A 25,879-nucleotide genomic window follows, 5' to 3' on the forward strand; every position below is an offset into this window, starting at 1 on the left:
AGACAAGTTCTAATTGATGTGCCGCTTGCCAATTTTGAGGAAAAGCGAATGTAAATTGCTGAATCCAATCAAGAGGATGTAAATCATTCGGGTTATTCCGGAACGTCTTAAATTTCTTGATTGACAGGAAGTGTTTGTAATCGACATTGTCTTGGCGTGGAAAAGGAGCATCATGGGGCAAAGGAAAATTGCCTGGGAAGGTACTACTTTGTGCAGGGTAATCTCGTGCAAATGGAGCCTGTGAAGTTAAGAATGGGGGCTGTTGTTGTTGGTATGCTAACGGATTTTCCTGCTGTTCTGGGACAAAATTACAAGGCGCACTGTCGTCCTGTAATTGTTGCTGAATATCGGAAAGTTTACTATGAATTGAGTTGAGTTCTCGTTTTTGTTGTTCATTAATAGTAATTTGTTTACTCTTAAATTTAGCCAGAGCTTCGTATTCAGTTGTCTCTGAAAAGGGAACACGGGTTGTCTGATTTAATTCATTTTCTGCATGAGTTTCCAAAGCGCCTACTCTTTCCGTTATGTTTTCTAATTGTGAGTGGAATTGCTCACCCTGTTCACGGACCTTTGTTTTAAGTTGAGTGACGTCAGATGTCAGGGATTCGGTACATAATTCTAAGGCCTGTATGTGCTCAGAATGAGCAGCGGTAGTTTGTTGCAACTTTTCAATAGATTCTGGTGGAAGTATTGCATTGATTCTGTCCCTAAGGTCAGTAGCGTCGCGCTTATGCCTTTCAATGATATCCTGTAATTTATTGTCAGTTATTTTTTTAAATGTGTCGATGATTTGTGTTAATTTCTGAATGCTACCGGTGAGGTATTCGTCACGTTTTGCGTTCTGTTCATCACGCTTTGCGCCACGATCGCTCAGTAGTCGAAGGAAACAATCTAATGTATCTTCAGCTAGAGCTGGGGATGTCACCTCGGGACTTGGGTGTTGCAACTCATATTGCTGGGAAGAGTTGCTAAAAACTGTTTGAGAATTCTCAGATGAAACAATTTCTCTGTCTGTGGAAGAATACTGCTAGAGAAATTGGTTGTCGGAATCAACCACTTGGCTTTGTGAAGGTTGAATTAACATGAGCGAGTCATGGGAAACTGTTTCAAATTGGCTTACTGCGTTCTGAGAACCCGAAGGTAGAAGAGGAACCGATGCGAAATTTTGGGGTTCTGTGGCGTCATTACTTGCCGCAGCATTGTTGTCAAATTCCTGATCACTTTGTGAAGTAGGAGGGTTAGCTGACAAAACTAGGGCATTGTCCGGTTGTTGTTGCTTACGCGATTTTGAGGAACTGCGTAATTGTACTTTATCACCCTGTCGATTTGTGTTGGACATCTTGAGGGAGACAATATGGCGGACAGAATCTCAAAATGGTCGTAATTCACAAGACGATATTTTGTACACAAAATGTTAAATATTTAGAATAGACACATAAAATCAGTATAAGCAGAAGCAGAGAGAAAAAAAAAGTATTCACAAGCGTAGCAGCAAACTCATTACGCAACTAGCGATGCAGCGCACAGCTGAAACAGTGGTGTAGCAGCAAACGCAATATTACGTAACTAGCTATGCAGCGCACAGCTAAAACAGTGCTGTTGGAAAGAATGCTCGAAAACAAGGTCCACAGTTACAGAAAATATATCCAAGAACGTCACCACAGAGGATGTCACCAAGTGAAAGTATCATTGATAAGATTGTTCTAAATTAATTATTCAGCAAACCTGCATCTGACTGCGTCAATGAACTTGTTTCTTGCACTCCTCCATTTTGCCAGAAATGCAACATGTATTTGACTCAGCAATAAAATTTAAGAGAATAATGCCGCTTGTGCAATGGCATTAAGATGGTACTGGAAAATTAACTTTTGGCCCTGATGTTTACTCAGTTCTTTCATTGGTGGGTAACTTTACTCTACTACTCATTTTCATATTCAATTTAAGCAAAGGATTTGGATTATGGTTCAGGCTGTTAGAAACACAATGTTGATCTCAATATACATATTGTTAAAATTTTAAGTCATACACAAAACCTACCGTAGCACGAAACACTCTTACAAAAATTTTACCAAACGCTTACTGTGTCAAACTTCGGACATGCAAATCCTAACTCTGAATATTATCTGACAAAACCGATTTGAAATCATTATATATCTTCTCTCATTTACATGCTAAGGTTTGCTCTGGGGCAGCGAGTGCGACCTACCTTACAGCTGTCACCATACGTCAGCTTCCTCCGGGCACCTAACTGCGACCCCTCGGTTTTTTACTGCACGTGCCCAGCTCTCTTAACAATCAAAGAACCTCCTACTCGAATATATTATACTCGTTCAACCTTGCAGTTTGCAACTACCGACTATTTTCTGGAGCTACCCTAATGAGACCTTAGCACATACCTTTCAAACTGGCTTCCCAGTGTTACCTTGAAGATGGCCCTAAACAAAAGAGACGATAAAAATACGCTCTAAGACTAAAAAAACCATCAAAAAGGAATTATCCGAATGCGATGAAAATCAGTAGATGTGATGTACATGTCCAGACAAACAAATTTACAGTTTCAGAATAATTGGATGATCTATTCAAGAGAAAGAGCTTCACAAACTGAGCAAGTCAACAAGGTGTTGGTCCACCACTGGCCCTTTTGCAAGCAGTTATTTGCTTTGTTATTGACTGGTGGTGTTGTTCGATGCCCTGGGGGATACAGTGCCAAATTCTGTCCAAATGGGGCGTTAGAGCATCAAAATCCAGAGCTGGTTGGAAGGATCCCCCGTAATGCTCCAAACAGCAGAGAGATCTGGCGACATTACTGATCATGGTGTTGTTTGCCACGCACGAATACAAGCGGTAGAAACTCTTGTCGTGTGTAGCGGTCATTATCTTGCTGAAATGGGCAACAAAATGGGGCGTAGAATATCGTCGACGTACCGCTATGCAGTAAAGAGTCCGCAGATGAAAAAGATGCCCTGCTATGAAATTTTGGTCATTTGGCCATCGGGCTCTGTTCGAAGCGGGACTCTTCACTCAAGACCAGAGGTCACCAAACCTTACTTTTTTTTCATAGCGGACCGGATAACTGACAACATGAGCTCTGCCTCACCATCATTTTGTACTATATCTAGATACAATAATTTAAAATTGAAAATGGTAAGTTTAACACACATAACAGCTAGGAGGACTCCTATTATTCTAAATATAATATTTAACATCTCCTTTTGATCTAAAAAATACGTTTAAATTTAAACTGTACCTCCACGTCTCGTGTTCCATAAGTTTTATGAAGTGCATTTAAGTACCGTCGGTGGGCCGGATGAACTGACGTCTCGGGCCGGATTCAGCCCTCGGGCTGTAGTTTGGCGACCCCTGCTGAAGATAAATCTAATCCAGCCAATGAGATTCCAGGCCGAAGATGTGTCTGGAGGCGCCTCAGATAACGGTGGTATACCAACGTGACTGTCGTCCACCGTATACTCCGACAACTTGGGGTGCAATTTCATTTCATAGCAGACAGAACTCAGTTCGACGATATTTTACTCCCCGTTCTGTTGCCGTCCATGGCAAGCCATCCTGGGCTTACGTTTCAGCAAGATAGTGCCCGCCCGCACACCCCGACAGTTTCTACTGCTCGTCTTCGTGCGCGTCAAATATTACCTTAGTCATCAAGATAGCCGGATCTCTCTGTAATTGCGAACGTTTATAGCATTATGCACATGGTCCTCCAACCAGCTCGGGATTTTGACGACCTAAAGCGCCAGTGGACAGAATTTGGCACGATATCCCTCTGTAGCTCACGCTAGAACTCTGTCTACCAATGCCAAGCCAAATAACTGATCACGTAAGGGCCAGAAGTGGGCCAACGCGTTTCTGACATGCTTAGTTTAAGTTCTCTCTCTTGAATACATCACCTAATTTTTTTCTGAAATTCATTTATTTGTCTGTACATCCTATCTGTAGTAGATTTTCGTCCCACGTTGATAATCTATTCGTGGTGCGTCGTTGTTGGTTTTTTTTTTTTGTCTCCTCCATACAACAGCAGCAACTGACATCCATTAAAAATTAAATGTCACAGGTGAATAAATTAATTCATCAATGAAAAGAGGACTTATCAGCTAGCCTACTTAACAGTGTTCTGTAATCCTGTACACCACTAAGTAACTCTGTTACAGTAATTTTGAATCGCATGGACCATCATCTAAATTACATAAAAACGTTCCTGACAAAGCTAAGTTCAGTCTATAGTACTATAAGTTTTCAAGAGGAAATAGAGGCAAAAATAATTTACAGCCAACTAATAAAGATAATTGGACCTAACAGAATGCATGAAAAACATTCAAATTTTGATTGGGATAACGTCTGGAACAACCTTAAAAGGCCCAGCAGTAATGTAAAGTCATCTTCGTACAAAGCTGTTAATGATATACTGAAACAACAAAAAAGTTAATCTGGGCCAAGCTTGTAACATCGTAGATACCATACCGTCAAAAGAATCTGTCAGAAATATGTTGTTATTAATTGTGTATATCATATACATCACGTATCCTAAAATAGTAGTGATTAATCATGAAACGAAAATCTCATTCAGAATGTAAAAAATTACCATTTTGATTATTCACCCATTTGCGGGTTAATGTTTTAGAATGTAATTTACAGAATGATACTTTTTCATTCTGCAGCGGAATGTGCGCTGATATGAAACTTCCTAGAAGATTAAAAAAAGTGTGCCGTACCGAGCCTCGAGCTCGGGACCTTTGCCTTTCGCGGGAAAGTCTACTACCAACTGAGCTACCCAAGACCGACTCACGGCACTCCTCACAGCCTTACTTTGCCAGTACTTCATCACTTGCCCTCGAAAGGCAGAGGTCCCGAGTTCGAGTCACGGTACGGCATACAGTTTTAATCCGCCGCGAATTTGGAATGTAATTTACAGCTACCTTGGCAACGTTTATAAATTGTAAATTTGTGATAAGACCTTATGGGACCAAACTGCTTATCTCATCGGTCCCTAAGCTGACACACTACTTAATCTATCTTGCACTTACGCTATGGACAACACACACACACACACACACACACACACACACACACACACACACACACACACGCCCGAGGGAGGACAACGAACCTCCGACGGGGGGAGCCGCGCGGACCGCGACTTGACGCCAATAGACCACGCGGCTACCCCGCGGCCTGGCAACGTTTAGTTGTTAAATTTTTCATATGAAATTATCAATTCTTTCATTATCATTTAATCACACGGATTTCAAACAAATTTTCTGCTCTGAGGATTGTTGCTATCAAAGAGACATTCATTATAAAACTCATGAAAAATGTTCCAGTTCTGGCTAGCGCTCACTTCATCAATAAAAGCCGTGTGTAGCAATTTATTTCATTATCAACCGCTTCCAGGCAAGAGACTGGGGATTATTGCGCACGGCGCTTATTTTCACTTCACCAGTAATCGTGATACAACAGCGCAGGATATTGCCCTTTTCTCGTCGTGGCGTAGCTATGAGCAAAATATCACTCTCTACAGAGCCTGTTTGCATTGCAAATGAGAGACCTATAGCTCCCTTAATGAGATTTTTCACGCAGCGACAAAAAGTGCAATATATATTCCATCATCAGTTTTTTCGTTTAAAGGGCGGCCTTTTACTTGAAACGTAAAATTAAGACTTTCGCAGAAATACTGTTGAGCAAATATAATTTTTATTTTCGTTACGCACCACAATGAAGCGTTACATGAAACTGTATTTCATGTTTTTCTCTTGATAATGGCCGAGAATAAGCAAATGAGACACAATAAATTCCGAGATACTTTTTATGCACAAAATTCATGAGAACTTAAGCGGAACAGCTTCATTTCTGAGACAACGAAGCAAATGTGGTTCTTACGAAGACGTTCTTCCTCAAAACAGTTCACCTTTAAATGAAGGTCGACCTCTGAAAGAAAAGGAAACGTTGTGGATAACATTTCTCAGAACCGTCTTCCTCTAGAATTCTTGTGAACTTAAGTGAACAGTTTTACATAAAACAGGATTTAAAGTTAAACGACTTGCAAGGTCCAATGAGTGAAAATGTGTTCAATAAAAGTAGGACACTAGTAAAAATTTATATTAATTGAGAGTTATGCGTCGAATTCACAAAGTATTTTTACATAAATTGTCATTTCTCTGGACACCACAGCATTATACGCCACTGATTGCACTCAGTACATTCACACGTATTTAGGAGGCGGATAATGCTCCTTCTTCAACTGAATTCTGGTACATGAAATGCAGTAGCTGAAGTGGAAGTGTCAAGTTTGTGGTACAAAGATATAGTGTTTTACAAGAACTGGAAAAAGGCCCGTTGGTGGAGGCAGATGAATATACACACATAAAATAAAGTTTTGTATCACCTCCGTTCCAAGAGTTCCAGAACCTGTACAGAAAATTGGAATAGAGATCAACATAAACATCATTCCCGCCCTTTTTATTGCTCATGAAAACCACACATTGCATGTTGTACCACTATGCAGAGAACCCTTCAGAGGTCATGGTTCGGACTGCTGTACACACCGGTACCTCTAATACCCAGTAGCACGTCCTCTTGCATTGATGCATGCCTGTATTCGTCGTGGCATACTATCCACAAGTTCATCAGGGCACTGTTGGTCCAGAGTTCCCCACTCCTCAACGCCGATTCGGTGTAGATTCCTCGGAGTGGTTGGTGGGTCACGTCGTCCATAAGAAGCACTTTTCAATCCATCACAGGCATTTTCGATAGGGTTCATGTCTAGAGAACATGCTGGCCACTCTAGTCGAGCGATGTCGTTATCCTAAAGGAAGTCATTCACAAGATGTGCACAATGGGGGCGCGAATTGTCGTCCATGAAGACGAATACCTCGCAAATGTGCTGCCGGTATGGTTTTACCATCGGTCGGAGGATGTCATTCACGTATCGTACAGCCGTTGCAGTGCCTTCCATGAGCACCAGCGGCGTATGTCTGCCCCACATAATGCCACCCCAAAACAGCAGGGAACCTCCACCTTGCTGCACTCGCTGGACAGTGTGTCTAAGGCGTTTGGCGTGACTGGGTTGCCTCCAAACACGTCTCCGACGATTGTCTGGTTGAAGGCATATGCGACACTCATCGGTGAAGAGAACATGATGCCAATCGTGAGCGGTCCATTCGGCATGTTGTTGGGCCCAGCTGTACCGCGCTGCATGGTGTCATGGTTGCAAAGATGGACGTCGCCATGGACGTCGGGAGTGAAGTAGCGCATCATGCAGCCTATTGCGCACAGTTTGAGTCGTAACACGACGTCCTGTGGCTTCACGAAAAGCATTAGTCAACATGGTGGCGTTGCTGTCAGGGTTCTTTCCAGCCATAATCCGTAGGTAGCGGTCACCCACTGCAGTAGGAGCCCTTGGGCGGCCTGATTGAGGCATGTCATCGACAGTTCCTGTCTCTCTGTATCTCCTCCATGTCTGAACACCATCACTTCGGTTCACTCCGAGACGCCTGGACACTTTCCTTGTTGAGAGCCCTTCCTGGCTCGAAGTAACAATGCGGAAGCGATCGAAGCGCGGTATTGACCGTCGAGGCATGGTTGAACTACAGACACACGAGTCGTGTACCACCTTCCTGATGGAATGACTGGCACTGATCGGCTGTCGGACCCCCTCCGTCTAATAGGCGCTGTTCATTCACGGTTGTTTACATCTTTGGGCTGCTTTAGCGACATCTCTGAACAGTCAAAGGGACTGTGTGTGTGACACAGTATCCACAGTCAACGTCTATCTTCAAGAGATTCAGGAACCGGGTGATGCAAAACATTTTTGTTGTGTGTAAATTATACTAAACAAGAAGCCGGCCGCTGGTGGCCGAGCGGTTCTGGCGCTACAGTCTGGAACCGCGCGACCGGTACGGTCGCAGGTTCGAATCCTGCCTCGGGCATGGATGTGTGTGTTGTCCTTAGGTTAGTTAGGTTTAAGTAGTTCTAAGTTCTAGGGGACTTATGACCTCAGCAGTTGAGTCCCATAGTGCTCAGAGCCATTTGAACTAAACAAGAATGCAAATTTTCGGCTGCTGCGAAAGCTGCGTATCTAAGTTCTAATGTGTAATGTGAAAAGAATTAATTATCTTCTGGTATTGTCTGATGGTTTAGAGCATAAAGGTATGATAATTTAGTTTGAAATGTGCCCTGTCAATACAGGAGGTTTCTATAAGGGAATAACTCTCGAGCTAAGCGACTTTGAAAAATACAAATAATTTTAAAAAATTCGCGTGTATATTTTAACGCGTCAAGAAGACATAGTCCAACAGGAGTGGGATTATGTATTGAGTTTACGAGCAACATTAATATCTTTCATAAACAATTACTGTTGAACTGAAAAGAATAATAGATGTCATTAATCGTTCCCATCGCTAAACCAGAAAATAATTCTGCCTCAGGTCAACGCACTTTGGTTTCTGCCGTCACTGTTCAGTGGTCCTTGACCGATAAAGTCTCATAAAATTCTTACACTGCAAATATATATGAATTAAGACAATCGGACTTAGATAGTGATCAAGATAGAACGAAAGAGCACAAATGAAGCGCGAATCGTTTGATCATTGTACAAACCGTTTCAAGTCCATTTGGTGACGACCTCTGTAAAACACAGATAGTACATATAATGCAAAATATTATTCGGAAGACATACTATCTGATACTACTAAATAAACACAGCTGTACAGTTAAACATTATATTGTTATTGTGGAAGCAGGCATTATATTATTCTTAACGTGTTGCTTCCACCACGTTCAGACAGAAAAATACATGTACTGAACAGGCAAATTACATAGATTATCACTTCGATGAAACACGATACAGTAGATGATGTGTAATCTCTCATGCTCGTCTTATTAATAAAATACATTGGTATTTAGATTTCTTAATGTCTTAGTTTCTTTTATACTTCTGACTTTAATTTCCATGTCTGCAGAAAAAAAAAAAAATCTGTCACTCAAACTTCGTTTGTATTCATATCGCCCCTTGCATGTTAGAAGTTACGGGCATCAAAAGCACTCACTTCGAGCTTACAATCGCATAGATAAGCTTTGTTTAGCGCTAGGCTGCTATGCAGTATTTACTTGGCAGATATAGTAAGGAATTTCACGGAGTAGTGTTGCAAATTTTGCCTTCCCACCGGGCATGCGTCGCGAGAAACACTACCAGAAACCGGACAGAGACCTTAAAACTCTATCATCAGTCCATGTCAAAATGAAACTTCCAGTAGGCTTGGATACAATAAGTTGTTAAATGGCTAACAAACATGAATGAATTACTTGAATTTATACACTGAAGACCCAAAGAAACTGGTACATCTGCCTAAATCGTGTACGGCCTCCACAAGCACGCACAAATGCCGCAACACGACGTAATACGGGCTCGACTGATGTTTGAAGTAGTGCTGGAGGGAAGTGACACCATGAATCATGCAGGGATATCCATAAAACCGTAAGAGTACGTGGGGGTGAAGATCTCCTAAACAGCACGTTGCAGGGCATTCCAAATTTTCTCAATGATGTTGATGTCTGGGAAGTCTGGTGGCCAGCGGTAGTGTTTAAACTCAGAAGAGTGCTCCTGGAGCCACTCTCTAGCAGCTCTGGACGGGTGGGGCGTCGCATTGTCCTGCTGGAATTGCCCAAGTCCGTCGGAATGGACTTCAGTGGATGCACGTGATCAGACACGATGCTTACGTACATGTCACCTGTCAGAGCCATATCTATATGTATCAGAGGCCCATATCACTCCAACTGCACACTCCCCACACTACTACAGAGCCTCTACCAGCTTGAACAGTCCCCTGCTAACATTCAGGGTCCATGGATTCATGAGATTGTCTCCATACCGGTGCACGTCCATCCGCTGGGTACAATCTGAAATGAGACTCGTCCGATCAGGCAGCAGCCAGTCATCAACAGTCCAGTGTCGGTGTTGACGGGCTCAGACGAGGCATTCACTTTGCACTAATTTCCACATGTGTATTTGTCTCGCGTTTATTCCCCGCGTAGAAATGAACATTGTCGCTCTTTACCTCACGGATAGTAAATTTTTGTTTACGATAGGTTCAAGTAACATTTGTGACAATCACTTACAAAGCTTTTCGTAAATCTTATTTGCTTTGGCGCATCGGATTACGTATTGAATCCATTGTCCTGGCACGTACAGATCAAAATATTCTTTTTTACGTCAGTTAAGAACATATACTGATACTGAGACCATCCTTGTCTCACCTAAGAACCAAGAATCGTAGACGTCCCAAAGTGAAACATAATATAAAACAAAAAATCGGCGCGTACGGGAAAAGAAATCCACCCAAAACCGCAGGCCAAAAGACACTTGACGTAACTATAGTTAAACATAAATTAGATAATTCTTGGCCCATTACTGTACACAGTCCCACGACATTGAATCATCTATAAAATAAAAAGAAAACAAATAACCATTAGTAACAATTTATGGAGCAAATCATCAATCTTAAACTATACTGCACAGAGTAGCATAAACATACGTACGACCGCAATGATTCTCTTTAAATTCTCTCTTGTATTAATGGTCCTATGGAAATAAGTTAGTCATTTACGACAGTTCTGTTACGTGACCACACGGTAGGGTCCATAGCATTTTGCCCATTACAAAATGTTACATTACACATACTCCAATAGAATTTATCATCACTCATTGACTTACATTTACTATGTATGCTTTGTTTCTATCCTACACCGTTCAATAATCTCTAGTAGAGTCAGCGTGACAAAGCATTGCGTTGAAGTTTAGAACAGAGTCTGTGTTTTCCATTTATCTACATGAGTACACACACAACTAAAATTAATAAACAGAAACCATACCGACTAATGCAAAAAAAAAAAAAAATCAACCATAGTAATGTGCAGACGGTAATAATCAGTTTAAGGGGACATGTTCGTGGAAACGATCAAAAATTTGAAAAAAAAATTTCTCGGTCTGTAGAAAAGAGCATTTCATGCTGATTTCAAAAATGTATAGTTTATGGGCATTATCATTTTCCGTTGATTCTAAAATTGAGTTTAAGCGTAATGTTTCACAGGGGCCACGCCCATCTGTCAGTTTTAAGTGGAACAGATTACGTGATGCATTATTTTGTTCTTCCGTTTTTTCCGTCGTTAAATACGGATCGTCTGAAAATATATGATTTCGGAATTTCATACGCGTGTGGTTTTGTGGTTATTGTGTGTTGTTTTGTTTCTCTGTGTGTATTCTCTGTGCTACAAATGCCGAGAGTAAAGAAATTTAGCCCTAAATGAAAGTTTCGCTGCAACCAGGTCCAAACACAACCGAATAATACACATCAGTTGCTTCAAAAGTCGCCCACAGAAGCTGTGTCTACAGTCAGTGCTTCTAGACGTAAACTTTCGCTTTTCTGAATGTAATAAGAACAGCATAGTAATATTGTGAGCAGCAATAACGACGGAAATGTTATTGTGAACCTAAATATGCTGTCAAGACTTTTGAAGAGCGCTGTGAAATATAAGTACTGCAATTGTAGAGATAGTATTGACGTTTCTGAGGACATTTCAGCAAGGAACGGTCTTTCGAGTCGGTTAGTGATGGCCCGTAACTCGTGTAAGATGCACGGTGATACTATGACATCGCCGGTAACTGATACTTGACATTACAGTGTAAAGATTTAGTTTGCTTATGGAATGCGATGTATTGGAAGAGGAAGGAGAGCTGCCCAGACTTTTTGTACAGTGAGGGATTTGACTCCATCTCCACTGACGTTTGACAGATCCAATAAATTAATACATACTGCTTTATGTGGTGTAAGAGAACATTCAATGAAAAGAGCGACAGAAGCAGCAGTAGCCTTGTCTCAGAAAATAGACATTGTAGCAGCATTTGATGGATCTTGGCAGAAGAGAGGTCATACTTCCCTGAATGGGGTTGTAACTGCCACATTTAATGAAACTGGTAAGATACTAGATTATGAATGTCTTACAAAGCACTGCCAGGGTTGTTAAAGTAAATTTATTGCCACCCATGTTTGTGTAAAGAACTTTGATGGCCCAAGTGGAAACATGGAAACGAAAGGAGTTCTAAACATATTTAGAAGATCAGAAGTCAGTCGTGGTGTGAGGTATGTAGGCTACCTTGGGGATGGAGATCGTAAAGGACACGCTACTGTTGTTAATGACAGACCATATGGGAATAATCTGATTGAAAAGCTTGTATGTGTGGGGCGTGTACAAAAAAGGATGAGAGCTCGGCTGAGAAAATTATGTAAAGACTTCAGTGTAAAAGAACTGTCAGAGAGAAACACACAGGTGGTCCAGGTCGTCTTACAAAAAGTGAAATTGATTCTTTGACTCAGTATTATGGACTAGCACTAAGGAGAAACGTAGGAGATTTGGAGAACATGAGACGAGCTGTTCGGGCAGCATGGTTTCACAGTGTGTCAATAGATAAAACCCCACATCATGGTTTGTGTCCACAAGGGGAAGATTCGTGGTGCAAGTACTGGTTGAGCAATGCTAAAGACATACGATATACCCAAAAGTATTCCTTACCACATGCTGTAATGGAGGCAATTAGGCCTATATATAGGGATCTGCCAAATAAAAATCTAGGAAATGTATGCATGGTCTCTCTCAGAATGCAAATGAAAGCTTCAACAGCTGTATATTGGAGAGAATACCTAAAACTGTATTTGTTGGGCTGACAGTCCTGAAGACTGGTGTAATGGATGCAATAATAACATTCAATGATGGTGCAATTTCAAGGATCAATTATATGAAGAAATTGAACATCCAGACGGAAAGTAATATGGCTTCAACTCTGACTGCTATTGATAAGCGGCGGGTAACCGAAGCAGAGACAGCTGCAGAAGCTGCTACCAAGGAGGCATGGACAAAGAAAAGAATGAAGAGAAAGAGTGTGGAGGGTAAGGAAACAGCAGGACAACTGGGTTATGCAGCTGGAATGTTCTAAACGAGCATAGTGGTAAGTTAATAAATCTGTAAATCTTCTTTTGCGATTTACCGAAAACTCACTTTTCTCCTAAATGACTGGAGTTACTCACAAAAATTTGTACAGATATTTAGAATGATCTCCTCTACCTCCCTTGCCTACTATTTCCTGAAAAATTTATAACATGATGATGATGTCGTTGATATTTGAGCCACATTTTTAAATATTTTTGTTGTAGTAAAATAAATTACTTGACTTTTTCAGAGATCAGCATCAGGGTAGGAAATTGGAGGCATAAAACACTGAAGCGAATGTTGTCTGTACTCTGACTGTTTTTCCAAGCTGTGCAATTAGTGGTTCCAAAGGAAATGGTACTGTAGTGAAATAGTGTTCCTTTTTTATACTATTATAAATATTGTTGCCAGTACCAAAATATAATAAATATCTCAATGATTTTTTGGGAAATGCTTTGACCAAAAACCCTAATTGTGTGTAAGAGTTTTGAGCCATATTTCATTTATAGATAAGTTGCACTATGAGGGTGAAGATAATGTTAAAAATGCAGCCTTTTCAGGGGCGTGTCACCTTAAAACATGACTCACGTAACAAGTACGAACTCATGATTTAATTAACTCCACACACACACACACACACACACACACACACACACACACACACACACACACACACACACACAGAGAGAGAGAGAGAGAGAGAGAGAGAGAGAGAGAGAGAGAGAGAGAGAGAGAACTAAAATAAATGACTTGTGTTTCTTTTATCTTATTTTGCCAACATAAGTATTTTACTGTAAGACAGAGTTCATATTTTCTACCTAAAGGTGTTACACCCTTTCATAATAACACAACTTCAACATTTAACCATATATTAGTTCGGTGCATAACGTCGTAGCATTTTTGTTTCGCATGTTGTTATTCCAGTTGGTATGGGTTGTCATTTTTTTTTTTTGGTAGTTAAGTGTTGCTATTTGAGTCTACATTTTGTCATTTGGAGATGTTATGTGAGGCTGTAATGTTAGAAAATGGAGCGCCAAGTGGAGAAATCGGGACATTTCCGATGCATCCTATTTGAGTTCAATAGGTTGGTGACAACAGGAAGCCAGAAGTATTTGCACCATGTATGGGGATAATGCCGTTGAACAGAGCACGGCAAAAATGGTTTTCTCCTTTTAAGGAGGATCGTTTTGACTTTAGTGACTCTCCATGTTCAGGAAGGTTTGATGAAGATCGTTTAAGCCCATTAATTCACAATGATCCACGTCATTGTACTCGAGAACTTGGCAGGTGTGATGAACTGAGATCATTCCACTATCTAAAGGTATTTGCTTGCAGTGGGGAAGGTTAAAAAATCGGGTGTATGGGTACAGCACACTTTAATCCTAATTCACAAAAATGTGCATCTGTGCTTGCTCGTCATCCAACACTCGGTATGAGGACCTGTGCGCATCCACAAAAGATATTGCTACGCATCTGCTGAAACAGCGAGGGTGTAGTGTACTACAAACTGCTTCCCCGAGATGTAAAAATCAGTGCTGACATTCATTTTCAACAACTGAGGCGTCTGGCAGACGTTAACCTAGAACAATGACTTTACGATAACGCTCGCCCTCGTTCTGCTAGACTGACAAAAAACACAGTACAGGAGTTGGGTTGGGAAGTCGTTTCACACCCTGCTTATTCACCCTCAGATTTTCACCTTTTCCACTCTCTATCGAACATCCTTCCAGAAACGTCCTTGTCTGATGAAAACACGCTTCGAACATGGCTCAACGAGTTCTTCATCTCAAAATCACTTGATTTCTATAGTCTCCAATCAAAAAATTACTCCAGCGTTGGAAGACTGCCGTAAATAATGAAGGAGAATATATTACTGATGACTATATTCTCTGTTATGTATATATTTTGTGTTTATTAAACTTATGCTACAACCCAATAGAAAAATAAAAATTACAGAGAAAATTAAAAGGCAGATCCATGATCATTTTGCCACTGAACTTACCTTTTCTAATCTTTGTGGTGATATAAACCTTTTTTTTGTTGTCAGATTCTGGATATGCTAGGAGAAATCTTCCCTTGTGAGGAATCCTAATTGTTTTGTGTGGCTCAGAGTACAGGAGTTGCCACTTTTTATTTTTATTTTGAAGCAGAGGTGGTTTAGGTGGGCCCTAAGTAATATTTTGTAACCCACACAAAATATTTGTATTCGTTTACAGTTCGTTGTCGTAGGCTAAGAGTTTGTCTAATTTTTTCTTCCCAAGTTTCTTCGATACTAGGCAAGTGAGGAAGGGGATCTACTCATTCATTTCTTTCTCTTTTCCCATGCACAATCTCAGTTGGCATGTGATATGTGGATGAATCAGGTAAATTGCTTATGTTTTGCTGAAAGGGAACTGGAAATTCGTCCTACTTAGTCCGTTGATTTTCCGCATATGTCTTGAAAAACCAGTTAAACTCAATGAAAACTCTACCAATGAGTTTTATTTGGGATGAAATTTAATATTAGGATGTGTCTAATGTCCTGTTCCCGTAGAAAAGATTTCCATTGTTAAACTGTGAAATCAGATGCATTGTCAGACAATATAGCCTCCATTTATAAAAACTGGCTACATAATCCTTTCTATTATCAGAGCAGCTGTTGTGGTTTTTGCGGCATACAATATAATATGCTTTGAGAGAAGATCATGAAGAGGATGATGCTTCACACCTCCTCTAGCTTGGCGTATTGGTCCTCATAGGTCAACCGATACAGTTTCACAGAGTGTTATGGATAAAACTGGGTGTACTAATATACTCGTACTATTAACTGCTTTGAAGGTTTGACCTTTCGACAGATATAACAGGTACATAACAGTTTATGCACCAGCGAATAAATATTGAGGAAGTTTCAATGCTGCACTAATTTTATTTTGTATTTCTCGACACTAAAGGACAAATGTCTCTACTAGATGAGATTTTCTTGAGATCCAGACAGAATTCACACACGCCACTAATTGGAATCTGCAGTACACCTACGGAACAAGACATTTTCCTGCATCTTGTAATATCCTGACAGTTGATGTGGTGGCCGTTGAGACAGAACTGCTTCACCTCCTTCCATTCCTCGTCTTCTTCTTGCAAACCTCCATATTTATATTGTGACACATCTCTAAATAATACTCTGTATGTGTTCAGTCTTTGATCAAAAATACTGTGTAGTCTGACTTTTGGTCAAATAGCTCTAAGAACTCAGGCATCCCTTGTGGTATACGTGATACTGCATCTCCAATCATTCTTGCTACTTAGACGTATGATTTCAAAATCATATTTCTGCAAAGACAGTGATCATCATACAACTTGTGGATGAAGTAGTTTACCACTTAGTCTAAGGTATTTAATGATTAACGGTCACAGCATACCTTGACATCTTTCCCATAAATATAATAATGGAATTTTTTGAATGCTCTCACAGCGATTAGGGCTACCAGCTCTATGGCTGAATAAGATCTCACACTATCTAACTACACAACTTGCAAAACTTACAGCATTAACCGGTGTTTTAGCATTATTCTTTACAACTTGAAATAAGCCTGCACCAACTCCAGAGCAGGATACATCAGAGGCAGATGTTGCTTGAAATTCTGCTGGCTAGAGCCCGTTCTATTCTTAAGTAATAATTTTAACGGTGTATTCCTATTTTAACAGCTATTTAGGCACCAAACACCTCAGGAATGAAGCTAACCTTAAAAATGACTTTAACTACTTCTTAGTGGTAGGAGGAGCGAAATTTTTGATCGGCTTAATCCTTTTGGGTCAGGTACACTATCAATTGGTGAAATGATTTAGCTCAAACATGTGATCTTATCTTTCCTGATTTTAGATTTTTGAAGCTTAACAATTACCCCTGTGTCCAAAAGTTCCCTCAGTGCCTATTCTAATCATTCTGACTGTTCGTCCCAAGGGGAAGTGGCTATTAGTAAATCATCTACATACAATATGATCTGTTGCAAGAGCTCAGGACCAGGCACTATATTAAGAGCTGTTTTAAAGACTTGAGAATTCATACTTAACCCAAAAAGTAATACTTTAATTTGATAGCTTCTACCTCAAAAGATACTTCCAGGACGTTTCTGTAAGTGACACCTGCCCTTAGGAATATCAGAGATCTGTATTTGCTAAATAACATATCCCACGGAAATTCTGCAATTGTTCTTCTAGTACCTTATGCCTAGTTCACACTAGAACAACGATTTTGTTAATAGCTCTAGCATCTAGTAGTAAACCAACATTTCCTTCACATTTATGTATGGCTAAGAGTGGGCTGCGGGTAATAAAGATGGTTCGATAATTCCCCATTGTAACATTTTTTTGAATTGCTTATTTAACTGCTTCCCTCATTTCTCACAGGTTGGAGTACTCACATCGCAGTAAGTCTTGTGGGGCACTACTTCCATCTTTCTTCTTCTTCTTCTTCTTCTTCTTCTTCTTCTTCTTCTCTATCGTCGCCTTGTCCCACGTCACGTAGGGTCGACGTTGCTCTTCTGGATCCTTCTCCCCCATAGTACTCTATCCATTGCCTCTTCCTTCTTCCATCCTTTCTCCCTTAGCTCCCCGGATATCTTATCCTTCCACCTCATCTTCGGTCTTCCTCTCCTTCTCGCTCCTTCAATCTTCATATCTTCAACTCTGTTTCCGATATACGCTTCCCCTTTTCTCTGTAAGTGTCCGTATCACCTTAGTCTGCTCTCTTGTAACTTTTTCCGCATGGATCCCACTTTCACAGCTCCTCTAACAAATTCATTTCTAATCCTGCTTTTCCTTGCTACCCCACACATCCACATCAGCATCCTCATTTCCGCGACTTCCTTCTTCCTTTCCTGGGCTACTGTGATTGGCCATGTCTCTGCCCTGTATATCATAGCAGGCCTTACCACCGACTTGTACACTTTCTCTTTCAACCCAATACTCACCTTCTTGTCACACAACACTCCACACATTTTCCTCCAGTTGTTCCAACCGCAATTTATTCAGTGTTGTATCTCGCTTTCCAGTCCTCCGTCCTTCTGTATGTACGACCCCAGGTATTTCAATTTGCAGACCGATTTCAGCTCATCATCCTGGATCTTGCAAGACCTCATCTGCACATCCTTCAGTGCTGACTTTGTCCTGCTAATTTTCATCCCTCTTTCTTCTAGTGCCTTCCTCCAATCCTCCAGCTTTTCCTCAAGTCTGTCGATACTCTGCTCACAAAGAACCACATCATCTGCAAACATCATATTCCACGGCGCTTCCTTCTTCACATCTTTCACCAGCACATCCATAATCAGGTCAAAGAGGTACGGACTAAGCGCAGACCCTTGATGTAACCCTACTTTTACTGGAAACTCCTTTGTCATGCCCACACTACTTCTCACCTGTGTCATTGCTCTCCTGTACATTTCCTTCACTAACCTCACATACTTCTCTCGCACGTACTGCTATCTCATGCTTCTCCATATTTCGTCCCTTGGGACTCTGTCCTATGCTTTCTCCAAATCAATGAAAGCCATATTTAGATCGGCTTGTAGCTCCCCATGCCTCTCCACTATCCGCCTTAAAGCATGTATTGCATCAGTTGTTCCTCTTCCAGGCATGAACCCAAACTGTTCTTCACACACCACAGCCCCCTTGCGTAATCTTGCTTCTATAACTCTTCTGCACATCACCTTTCCCCTTAAATATTGGGCTCAGTACACTAGTTCTCCATTCGTCTGGCATCAACTCCTGTCGCCAAATCTTCTTCATTAAATCCCAAAGGAGCTAATTCCCTTTTTACCGAGACACTTCCATACCTCAGAGAGGATCTGGTCTGGGCCAGCTGCCTTCCCATTTTTCATCTTTCGAACTGCCTGTTCGACTTCATCTTTACTTATATCCATCGTTAATCCTTCGTCTGCCCCTCCTTCCTCAGTTTTCACTTTTACATTTTCTTCATTCAGCAATTTCTCAAAATAATTCAACCACCTTTAGATTATTTTTTGGTCATGAAAAATTATTCCTGTTTCATCTTTCATTTGTTTTATTGCTGTTACATCCTTAGAAGCTTTATCTCTTTATTTGCCTGTCCATATCAGTTGTCTCATATCCTGATTTTTCTGTAGTTGTTCGTATGCCTCCCTTACTGATTCAGCTTCAGCTTTAGCTTTAGCCACGGTCTTTGCACTTTTGTATGCTTGCCCATCCTCAGCACTTCCGGAAATATCCCACTTCCTCTTAGCGTCTTTCTTTTCCTTCACAACCTTCTGCTCCTCTTCATTCCACCACCATACTTCCTTATCTTTTGGCACCCCTCTCCCAGATGTTAACCCAAGCACTTCCTGACCGGTCTTCCTTATAACAGCGCTATTTATTTTCCACCACTCCTGCACACTCTCTGCCAATTTTACCGTTTCTAGTACTTTTTCACTAAATTTCTCTCTCAAATTTTCTGCCAATTTTACCGTTTCTAGTACTTTTTCACTAAATTTCTCTCTCAAATTTTTATCCTTTAATCTCCACCACTTAATTTTCCTTTCACATTGATTTATGTGCCTCTGTCTTTTACATACTTTCATTTCACAATCTACTACAATCAACTTATGTTGTGTTGCTATTTTTTCACCATATATGACCTTAGTATTTCGCACCTCCCCACTATTTTTCCTTCTACATAATATGTAATAAATTTAGCTTTTATTTTCGCCACTCTTGTTTGTTATTAGTTTTTCTCTTTTTCTTTGGAAGTAGGTATTCGTAATCACCAGATCAAAGGCCAGTGCAAACTCCACTATCTTTTTTCCTTCCTCATTTCTCTCGCCATACCCCCATCCTCAATGCTCTCTTCCCCACCTTTCCTTCCGCCAACATGACCATTTAGATCCCCTCCGACTATCACTCTTTCATTCTCTCGTATTCCGACCATTACGCCATCCAAATCTCTCCAAAATGTTTCCTTCTCGTCCTCCGAACATCCCACTTTGGGTGCATAGGCTGTCAGCACTGTTACCATTTCTCTCCAAACATCAGCTTAACATACATGATCCTATCATTTACTGTGCTGACTTCACATACCTCCTCTTGAAGCACTCTGTGCAAAATAACTCCAACTCCATTTCTTGATTCTGGGCTTGCACTACTAAAAAGTAGCTTATAGCCTTCAGCTAAGATCTTTGCCTTATTGCCCTTCCACCTTGTCTCTTGCACACACAAAGCCTTTATCTTCCTCCTCTGCATCATCTCTATTATCTCTCTTCTCTTTCCCGTCATTGTTCCCACGTTTATAGTTCCCACTCTGATCTTGAACACCTTTGGATCCTTCGCAAAACGCCTCCCCTGGAGATCCGAACGGGAAGCTATTACTCTGGAACACTTATCTTGAGAAGCATCACTACTTCCATGTGATACTGATAATCTTTTATTATTCCTAATTTGTCATATAAATGGTTCAAATGGCTCTGAGCACTATGCGACTTAACTTCTGAGGTCATCAGTCGCCTAGAACTTAGAACTAATTAAACCTAACTAACCTAGGGACATCACACACATCCATCCCGAGGCAGGATTCGAACCTGCGACCGTAGCGGTTGCTCGGCTCTAGACTGTAGGACCTAGAACCGCACGGCCACCCCGGCCGGCAGTCATATAAAGTTGGTACACACTTTATAAACAGTTTGGCTAGTTCGGCACACTGTTCATCGTTCAGACAATCAGATTCCGTGGTTTTCATATAAATAGTAGCTGAATCATTATTCACGTTGGCAGAGCAGTATGACATTGTAACCTCTGAGGAATGAAACTGTCATGCTGGGCTTTAATTTTCAATGAATCTAAGACAATGTTTTCACCATCAGCTATCAAATAAAGCTTTCCCTAGGGAGATCAGTTTTTGTCTTCCTCCTTGCAATAAAGCTATCCCCAAAATACAACTCACAGATAATCCTTTTACAATAAGAAACGTGCAAGAGATAGTTCCGCTTCCAAAATCTACTCTATTCTTTGCCAGCATCTTTATGCATTGTGATCTACCAACAATAACGCCAAAAATTACACAGTTCTTAGTTGTCCTAGTTATCTTTTTAATTGCTATAACATTAACCATTGGATTAGTGTCAACTATTACAGTAGTAGAAATTCCACCAACTATGGCGTTAACAGCTGCCTGGACAATTTCTTTACTCAGTTCTTTACACAATTCAGTCATGAAAGAGGCCATCCCTTGTATCAGTGTCATCATTGTAACGAAACATTTCACTTCTTTGATTTAAGTCAGTGACCTCACCACATCCCATGACCAGCATCGATGAGCATGATGAGTTGACGTTTTAATATGACATACTAGTGGGAAAGGTGGGGCATTCATCTGTCACATCCACAATATGTTCAGAATGATACCGTCGCTGTTGTTACCAGTTTCCAGTTGGTCCATGGCTTTGGGTATGTCTATTTCCTGGAGGTATTTATATTATGTGGGGATATATCATAAAATTCGAGTGCCACTGATTGCTGAATCGAATTTGCCATTGATTTTTTGACGACCGTTCCAGTCGCATTATATCCTGGGCTAAACTTGTTGTTATTCCTCTGTTACCTACTGAAACTCAGCGAATTCTGGGAATTTTGTGGGCTGTTTAATTTGCAGATCTGCTCTGCAGCACTGTGCCGTTGCCACTACAGTCGGTGTTGCGGCTGTGATGGTTGACGTGACCACTGGAATGTGAAGATCTTACACCACCGTTGCCACCATTTCTCTTAGAATCTTTCTGTATCAGGTATATGGAGCCTAATATTGATAGGAAGTGTTGTATGTTGGTTTCTGGTACATGGACAAACTCCTCACAATTATTGAGCAGTAGTTTAGCTTTCAGTATTCTCAGGCCATCCCTGTGTGAAATTGGTTCCTCCCTATATCGTGCTTTCTTTGTGTGTTGTTTGACATATTTTCCCAATGTTCCTTGCTTGCCGTTGTATTCATCAGGGAGAAAGACTTCCTTTTGTGAAATTTCGATTTCATAATGATTGTTTCTTTGAGATGATTGCTTTTGGGCTAATAATTTGAAATTAATATTGGCTTTAGCCTATCGTTCTTGGGATAATAATTAGAAATCTGCGTCCATGACAGCCACAAGTTTTTCAAACAATTGGGTCAGTGAATTTAAGCCTTCGACCATGTGGGAAGTACTAGTAGTGGATTGTGACTAGGGTTCTCGTCCAGTTTCAACAGCATTGGTACCTATGTAGATCGTCAAATTAGCCATATTAGTCTCTCTGACGTGAAATTCGTCTTCACTGTTATTTGCTGATGCCATTTCCGTGGGTTTCCCGAATTTATAATAAAACACAGAAATAGTTATTGTTACATTAAGAAATATCTGCATTCCTTCTATTTATTTACGAAAAAGGTGCACTGAGATATAAATTCAAAGGGAACGAATCTACAGGATGGAGTGCATGTGTTTGTAAAAACAGTATGACATCAGCACTCTGTAAGAGTTTTGTACTAGCAAAGTTCGTCATCTTTCACTAGACTCTCAAACGCAACGTTATTTGCAAATTAAAAATTTCAGAAATTAAAAAATTATTGAAAATGTTTTGCGACAAGTCATAAACCATCTGTTGAATGTTTTACGAAGAGAGCAGGCAATTACAAGCGGTTCAGTGACAATGCCTTTAACTGTATTTTTTTCTACGGAACTTTTTGTCATTTACAGTTCCTCATAACTGATAATTTCATTACAATTTTCTGCACTTTTCCTTTGTTGCTGTTCATGTTGTGGCCAAGCTTACAATTATGTTCCCATTAAGAGATGTATTTTTCTTGGATGTATGTTTTATTGACATCCAGTAAATATTTCACAACAAAGTCCTAGGAAACGGTCGCCAGTTGAAATGTGCTCTCTCAAAAGAGAAAGATGTTTGAAGGAACAGCCCTCCAGCTAAGCGACATTGAAAAATGTGAATAATTCAAAAATTTCACATACATATTTTATTGTATCCAGAAGGCATACTCCAGCAGCCATCAATCATGAATTGAGCTTATGAGTAAGATTAATATATATACTTCATAAGCAATTACTGATGATCCATCGCTAAACCAGAAAATAATTCTATCACACGGCTTGTCTTCTGTCATTGTTTAATGACTCTTGACTGTGAAAGTTTCATAAAATTCTTACACTGCACATATGTAGGAATTAAAATACTTGGTCTCTGATACGGGCAATATACAACATGAACAAGAGCTAAGAGGGAATAATATTAGTGGACGGCCAAGAACGAAGTGCTCGGAATGAAAAGGGTGTCAGACAAGGATGTAGTCTTTCGCCCCTACTGTTTAATCTGTACATCGAAGAAGCAATGATGGAAATAAAAGAAAGATTCAGGTGTGGGATTAAAATTCAAGGTAAAAGGATGTCAATGATACGATTCGCTGATGACATTGCTCTACTTAGTGAAAGAGAACAAGAATTACAGGAACTGCTGAATGGAATGAACAGTTTAATGAGTACAGAATATGGATTGACAGTAAATCGAAGAAAGGCGAAACTAACGCGAAGTAGCCGAAATGAGAACAGTGAAAAACTTATCATCAGGATTGATGGTCACGAAGTAGATGAAAAAACATACTGGCACTGACAAAAAGGGCATTCTTGGCCAAGAGAAGTTTGGTGGTAACAAACATATTCCTTAATCTGAGGAAGAACAAGGATTTTGGGAAAAACGGAACAGAAGAGAATCGAATCATTGGAGGTGTGGTACTACAGACAAATGTTGCAAATTAGGTGGACTGATAAGGTAAGAAATGGAGATGTTCCTCTCAGAATCGGAGAGGAAAGGAATATGTGGAAAACACTGACCAGGAGAAGCGACAGGATGATAGGACGCCTGTTACGACATCAGCTAATGACTTCCATGGTACTAGAGGGAGCTGTTGGAGGCAAAAATTGTAGAGGAAGATAGCCATAACTCCTTTTATAACTTCTGTAATACGGCGAAGGAACGGAGGACGATGATTCAGATTCAAATGTTTCAAATGGCATGTGCAGAAGATCTCTGTATTTTTAAGTTACCCAGTGCAGAGATTATAATTATCGCCGATCATGAAATTCTGCTGACTAGATATTACATTGCCCCTAACGGGTACAGACATTATTGCTTTGTAAACTTGTCTGCTGCCATTGTGATTTCACTTGTTTCATGATTCAGTTATATATTTCCATAAAGGCCATACCAGGCTCATATTTTTTTTTTTTAATTTCATTTTATTTGCTTGTGTGTTAACATGACACTGTGTGGATAGGATCAAGTCAGGATTGAAGGTTCTTTGTCATTTTTTAAACTTACATTGAACATCAATATAAATCGCCATGAACTGACATGGAATAAAAGAAAATAATTTTATAGAGAAGCTTCAGTATGTTCAATAAATCTGTAAAATGGCATCACATATTATTTTTTTCAAACATAAGCAGCATCAATTGCACTTGCTGTATTTCTTTGTCTACTCATGAGTTCGTATTATATCTTTCACCTGAATTAAAGTTTCTTTATCTGGTCGAGTCTTGTGGTAAATCGGGGAAAACCACAAGTAGAGTATTAATGAGCCATTTAACTATTTTAAATATTTCATCTTTTATTACAATACTTTGGCTAAGTTAATTCCAGTTATACTTGCAATGGAAGTTTTTCTTGTACGCCATTTTGTGCACTAATTGTTTTGCTTACTGTTCATGTACCTAAAGTGTGGAGGATATGAAAGTATTTCTCTTTAACATGTTAATGAGAAAGTTTCTTTTTTAATGTTTTCCAGTTCTACATGGTATTATGACGTTGTTAGTTGGTCTCAATACTTGATTAAGTTGTTTGTGAGAATTGTCTCCATGTGTGTGACATGTGTCAAAAATATGCAACAGCTACCGCTTCATAGAGGGTCAGCAGTATTATGGTAAAGTGGATGCAGAAGTTCTTGATCTTCTGAAAATCATATTATTCTAACCTAATCTCCAAACGTGAGGATTAGTGTGGAATCAGTCTGTAGCATAACTTATTCGACAGTTGCAAGCAGATTTTTTGTGCCGTCTGAAGCAGTTCGCTGTCTACCACTTCGTGACTCACAACATATATTAGAGCTAACCACATTTCAGCACTGCCCATAACACCCGTATTTGCTAATGTTCACATGTAAAATATCTAGGTGTGCTCTTCATATCACATTAGTATTCGTTTTCATGAGCAGTCAGGCACTCAACATCTTGATTGCACTCCTTATCTTCACCACCGTAACTTAAATTTAATTTCGGTCATCATAATGCCAGAAAACGACAAAAGATCGTAACCTGGACAGAAAGGTTGACAGGTGGAAGTCTTACCACCTCATGACCCATGTTACTACCAAAGAATTTATGCGAAGACTTGAACGGAGAAAAAAGTTTAATGTACTCTTCCTGCTTTTCAATCCAATCTGCAAACTTCAAATCCACTAACATGCCATTAGCTTCCAGTTTTGCTTCTAAACCTTTGAAATTTAAAATCGCTTTATGCACATTCAGAAAATAAACACCCAAAATTATTTCTGTAGCAAGCAGACGAAGCATTAAAAATTTATCAAAAACTCATTTCCTTGTCCTACGAAATTAGAACACGTTTCGTGACCCATTGAAGCGAAACAAGCGCTGTATCATTGTAAGAGGTACAGAGGTGACAGAGTGCAGAGGCACACCCCTTTTCAAGCTATGTTCTTCTGCATTTCACTTTCACGCGATTCTCAGACCATTCTACGCACTGTAACAAAGTATACTACTCCATAAGAAGTTGATTTTCTGACTAACACTGAGAAGTTGTGCAACATACAAGGTGTTCGAATCGCAAAGAAACTTTATGGGAAAATGTCCAAGTC

Source organism: Schistocerca nitens, chromosome 6, assembly GCF_023898315.1.
Source record: "Schistocerca nitens isolate TAMUIC-IGC-003100 chromosome 6, iqSchNite1.1, whole genome shotgun sequence".
Lineage (NCBI taxonomy): Eukaryota > Metazoa > Arthropoda > Insecta > Orthoptera > Acrididae > Schistocerca > Schistocerca nitens.